The 6,203-nt window shown below is 46.6% G+C and overlaps 1 pseudogene; it reads left to right on the forward strand.

Annotated features, from left to right (window-relative positions):
• Positions 1-1,944: 1,944 nt before the first annotated feature.
• LOC114508913 lies at positions 1,945-2,496 on the forward strand (annotated as a pseudogene).
• The last annotated feature ends 3,707 nt before the right edge of the window (positions 2,497-6,203 follow it).

Below are 6,203 nucleotides of genomic sequence, written 5' to 3' on the forward strand. Positions count from 1 at the left end.
AATGAAAAAAATCATTTCTGTGAATGTTTTCACTCAAAAAGCTGCTTCCTTTTAAATTCATATACTAAAGGGTTAATTGCTAAGTACTTTTCTTTTGCTAAATAGATAGCAATTTCTATTATCCATTAATTAAACATAGGTAAGAAGTAACAGACATTGAAACAGAAGAGAGATACATATTATGCATGCAAGGAAATTAAACTTGGGATGTTGGGGGGGGTTGTGCTTTGATGTACAAAAGAGTCATTGTTAATGCAGGACAAAAAACCTTCCCAGTATGGAACAGAGGATAAAAAGGAGGGAGCTTCTAGCAGATCAAGGTCAGCTGAGATCTATGAATAACATAAATGCTATTAGTCTAGCACCGACTGAATCGCAGGAGTTCAGCAGGGTACGTTATGTGGCAGAGTTCGTGGCAGGAGTGTTTTATGTCACTTTGTATTAGATAATGAGCAAATTCATTCATCAAGATTCCTCAATACTATCCAAACTGGCATAGAAGGAGCCTTTAAGGAGCTTGAGAGAGAACAAATCAAAGAGCCAGATCTGAGGCTCAGAAAGGTAATAGGGATGTTCAAACAGCGCAGCAAGTGTAGATGTTTGCAGGCATCCGTACAATCTCACTCTGCAGGAAATGGCGTGAGAAAGGATTTCTTAGTGGGATGGCCAGCAGCTTATTCTCTATGACGTCGCCTCCCTCATTATGTCCTAGTTTAATAGTGAGAAGGCTCGCCGGCAGTAATACCTTAAAAGGCTGTTACTGGAAAATGTGGAACTCTTTTCCTCTAACGACTCACTTAAAATACAAAGTAGTTGCTTTTCCTTTCTGCAGGGGAACTCCATATAAAATCACTGAGTTTCGTTATTTTCTTTTTTCAGGTTCAATCTTCTGAAATGCTTGGGATCCCTTTCATCTAAGTCTTATTGAAATATAAACGTGTTGAAATACACACACACCACACACACACTCACACACTATATATATTTTTTTACATTCAGATGCACACCGGATTGTAAGGAATTGAAAAAGGGGAAAACGAAAAAGAGCTGACAAGAAAACAGAAGACCCGTGACTGGCGACAGCCCTAAAGCCACACTAAATGGAAGAAAACGAAGGGAAGGGGAAGAAGATAGGAAGTAAAGAAATACATGTATACTGTAAAGATGAACTTTTAAAAGTAGGCTACAAAGTAAGACGCTTCTGGTGGAGAGACTGCATTTCCATCAGCCCGATGAGGCACAAATCCTCACAGAAATGCACTGAGCACTCATCAAGAGCAAGCGCCCTAGAGGATTAGTCTACGAACATCTCCATTTGTTTTTTTTTAAACTTAAGGTACTTTATTGTGTTTTTTTTTTTTTCCCATTACTATTACTCCCTTACACCCACCTCCCCCCAGACGTCTCCACACTGCTGTCCATGTCCATGAGTCCCTTTTCCTTTTCGTTTCAGTCCCTCCACCTGCTGATATCCCCACCCCCCACCCTTAGCTGTCATCTGCTCTCTATGAGTCTGTCTCTAGGTTCCTGTTAGTTCAGTTTGTTCATTAGACTCTACATATGAGTGAGATCATATGGTATTTGTCTTCTTATGACTGGCTTATTTCACTTAGCATAATGTTCTCAAGACCATCCACACTGTCTCAAGGGTAAATTTTTTCTTCTTCATCATGGCCTTGTAGTGTTCCATTGTGAACATCTTCATTTGCCTTATAGCTGGCAACATGTACTACACACTACACTGAGATCCTACTTCAACTTATTCATCCATCTATTCAACAAATATTAAAAGCCTTGAAATTATGTCTGCAGTGAACAAGGACAGACATAATTCCCGCCCTATAAAGCTTATGGTTTTAAGATCTATGTTGATGGCAGCCATATGGCCACCACTTCTTGCCTCGGTGCCCAGGCACTGGCACTGTGGCCCACAGAACAGCCCAGATGCAGGCCATCGAGTGTGTTGATGGTGGGAGGCCGAGCTGTAGTTAAAACTTGCCCACTGATTGGTTATACAACCAATGCATTCCCTGGAGACCACATCCTCAAAGTCTTTGACAACTACTCTGCCTATGTTATTGTGATGGGAAACCGGCGAATCTGGACTTATGGGATAATGCTGGACAAGAAGATTATGACAGATCATCCTGCAGAGAGATGTTTTTCTTAATTTGCTTTTCCCTTGTGAGTCCCGCGTAATTTGAAAACTTTCCTGCAAAGTGGTATCCTGAGTGTGACGCCATTGCCGCAACAGTCCCATCATCCTGGCAGGGACTGAGTTTGCTCTTAGGATGATAAGGACAACACTGAAAACTGAAGGAGAAGCTGACACCCATCACCTGCCTGTGGGGAGACCGGTATTATAAAACACCCAGAGTGTGCGGCACTCACGCAGCGAGGCCTCCGGACAGTGTTGGATGTGGCTGTTCGGGCTGTTCTCTGCCCACCTACCGTCAAGAGGAGGAAAAGAAAACACCTGCTGTTGTAAATGTGCGGCCCTTCTCACATGCTTCCCTGTCTCCTTGGAACCTAGGTACACTCTGCTCAAGAAGTGATGGAGCCTTGCCCTCTTCGGGTGGCTCAGGTGGTGGGAGCATCATCCTGTCCATCAGAAAGGTTGAGGGTTCCATCCCCGGTCAGGGTGTGTGCGGGAAGCAGCCAGTCTATGTTTCTCTCTCACATCAATGTTTCTCTCTCTCTCCCTCGAAAAGTCAATAATAAAATATATCCTCCGGTGAGCACTTAAAAAAAAAAGATGGAGCCATTGCACTCAATGTCAAGTTTTTGCTACAGATTAGTTATTGCCATAAAACCATTTTGAATCAATCAGTAATGTTTAGGTTTTATTTATTTAAAGTGAAAGAGTTCCAACATTTACATTCTATTAAAATCTAATCCTAAAATGAAAAAAAAAGATTTCCTTGGATGGTTATCATGATTTGAACAGTGCTCTCTGATAATTTGTGTCTATCCATGGCCTCAGAGTGACCTACTCAGGGTCTTTGTGGATGAACAAAGATCTGAGATTAAGTCAACCTGGATTTAGAGTGCGGCCCTAAATTAGTGACCAGTGTCATTAGAGCAGCAGCTACAGAGAGACACAGAGAGAAGGCAGTGATGGGAAAAGAAGACAAAACTTGGAATGACGCATCAACACTCTAGGGAACGCCGACAGCCACGAGGAGATGGACTATTCTCTCTCAGAGCTTCCAGAAGGAACCCACCCCTGCTGACACCTTGATTTCAGACCCCCTGGCCCCCAGAACTGTGAGAGAATAAATGGCCGGTTGTTTGGAGCCACCCAGGGTGCAGTCATTTATTGTGGTAGCTTTAGGAAGTTAACAAAGCGGCGCATGGGGCTCACGCAAAAACCAGCACCCAGACTGCAGCCTCCCCCTGTCACGGTGCCACTGAACGGGTGAGGGGCCGAGGAGACAAAGGTACAGATGTGGTACCGTCTTCAACAAATTCCTCACTGAAGGGACCGAAACATGAGCGTGGGCTTGCTAACAGGTGCACAGACTGTCAGGGTGGGAAGGGACTTAGACATTGCCTACAGTCATCCTGTTCATTTTCCAGCTGAAGAAACTGATGTGACCTGGCGCTTGGCTTCCTTTCTCCTTGGCCTCAAGCGATGCAGATGGTCCGTCCGATCTCAGGCAGGAAATCTCTGTCTGGCTGACACCCTGAATGATTCAGCCGGATTACCAGGGCGGGTGGGGGATTCCTTGCCAGCGATGGAAACTTTAAGATCCGTTCAGTCGACAGTTACCCTATTCTGTAAGTCACAATGCGAGAAGCAAGAACTGTGAACGTCTGTCCTCCAAAAACAGAATCCCAAATATGAGATGTTATGTTTAAACTGTAAGTAAAGTCAAAAACAGTATATTTTTTGGTTCCTTGGGTTAAAACTAAAGTCTCAAAACAAGGCAGAAGGAAAAGAAACTGCAGAACAGTTCCATCAGTGGCACTTAAAACCAAGGCAGGCCCTGGCTATCTGGTTTCTAATAGACCAGTTTTCCTACTTAAAATAAATAAAATAAAATAATAAAATAGCAAAACAATGCAACCACCACACACAACCACACTAACAACACCCCTACTTAACAGTGTTGAAAAACTACGAAAGTAGCCCGAACTAAGGGGTCAAGACCCTTGAAAGAAGGAAATTAATTTAAAGAGTCTGGGTGGAGAGTGGCTGCTGACAAGCAGAGAAACTGAGCAATATTTTGAACAGTCTCTGGGACAGGGGAGTCAAAAATGGGAGTTCAAGACTAGCAAGGGTCCCAAGAGAAGAGAAGCCAAGATCCTGGAGAGAAGGGAAGAAGAGGAAAATGGGCCTGAGAGACCGGCCACTTTTTTCTCCTGAGACGATCATCCATCGGTCTGTGGTCCGGCCAAGACGTGGAAGCTGACCCCGAAAGAGTCTGCAAGGAGGCTGAGCACACTGGACAGGCCTGTTGGCACTCTCAGTGTGCTGGGGAGAGTTTTTTGAAAAAAGAGTACAGGGGCCACCAAAGCGGAGGCCCCCAGGCACACGCTCAGGGCTCCATCCCAGTTCCCATCCCTCTGAGGTGAGGGCAAACACCAAACAGTCAAAGCCTTAGGCCGAGGCTCAGACTCAAATCAGTTTGCTCCCTATTTGCGTTACGTGGTTTGCTTCTCTACTAACTGCCTTCCAGAAGCTAAATAATGTTCTTTCTGGGGGGAAAAAAGAGAACACTGTCTACAGTTCCAATAGTAGTTTTTTCTTCACACACGAGGTCCAGCCTTCCCTGGAAGATTGTGGGACACGCCCAGGAAGAGGATGAAGAGGGGAAAAAAAACACAAACAGGAGCAGACCCAGCTGTGATTCAGGTATGGAGACTATGGGACCCGAACTTTAAAAGAAGGGCTGACCCCTCCCCAGCCTGCCTGACCACTGCCACAGATGGATGGTTTATAAAGGATCACAGAGAAACGTGTAATGCATGAACTAGAATGGGACCTGGCTAGACTTATGGTAACTCAGAAATGAGCTTTTCCTCTGAGAGTTGTTGGTCTGTGTGGAGAGGCCTTTTGTAAAAGGCAGGAGCTCAGACCATCGCCCCAGAAGCTGATTTCTTTACCCTCAGTGGTTGCTCCCATAACGCCAGTACCTCCTAAAACTCCTGGAGTCTTGAATTGTTTGCACAGTACTGGGATTTTTGTAAACAATAAAGCTGAACTTGTATGAGGATAGAATGTAGGGTGGGCTGAGTTAGCGGTCAGGTGAAGAACAGGAGGCTCGGCATGTTACTGAAGAAAAAACAGGGGTTTGTCTGCCTGCTGGGACAAAAGCCAAACTTGTGGGGAAGCTGCCAGTGAAAGAGGAAAGAGGTTTTATCCAGATGCTGCATGATCTGGGAGAATGGTGGCCTCCCCGCCTCAAAGCTCATCTCCCTCTGCAAAACCCAGGCAAAGTCCGACTGTTTTCAACTGAGACCAGGATGAAGCCAGTGCCCGGAGCTCCTGCCTCCATTTGCGAAGTTACCGTGCCATGGAGCCTGTGGACGGCTGCTAAGCAGGGTCATCCAGGTAGTTTAGCTCGTTCCAGCTGCTGCCACATTAGGCTCCCTCCTGGAGTCCGTGGGCCATGCCGTCGATGGCCGTGGGCTGTAGGGCCTCAAGGGGACATACTTCCCAGCCGCAGAGCATGTGAACGCACGGTGAGTGCTTCTTCACCAGGTCAGAAAGAGAGATCCGCCTCCTGGAAGCCAGGGGCCACAGGGCCCACGGAGAGGACCGGCCAGCGCACCATCTGAGTGACGTCCCCAGCAGTCAGCCACAAACAAGAGAGAGGTCTCTTGTTCCCCTGGGACGATATTAGTTTTGGATTTGGGGCAGATCAGGTGCTCCCCCAAAATGATCAGTTAACTTCCCAAACTTTTGGGCTTCGGGTGGGTCCCCCTCCCAACCATTCCCTTCTTTCCCCAGGCTAGAATGGCAAGCCTCTCTCTGCTCCAGCACCTCCCCCTGTGCCATTTTGATTTCTATGGTGCACGTGGCTGCCTTCCCCTGGTCCCACCCCCATCTGGTACTGGGGGGTGGGCGGACCTTCCCCCTCCTGCCATCTCGGCAGGGGTGAGGACTCCTCTGACAACAACTGAGAGTCCGCCAGTAGCAAAGATACGACCTGAGAGTCCCCTGTGAATGGCAGCTGGCATCAGACTCTGACACAGAG

The sequence above is a fragment of the Phyllostomus discolor genome, chromosome 11, assembly GCF_004126475.2.
Source record: "Phyllostomus discolor isolate MPI-MPIP mPhyDis1 chromosome 11, mPhyDis1.pri.v3, whole genome shotgun sequence".
Classification (NCBI taxonomy): domain Eukaryota; kingdom Metazoa; phylum Chordata; class Mammalia; order Chiroptera; family Phyllostomidae; genus Phyllostomus; species Phyllostomus discolor.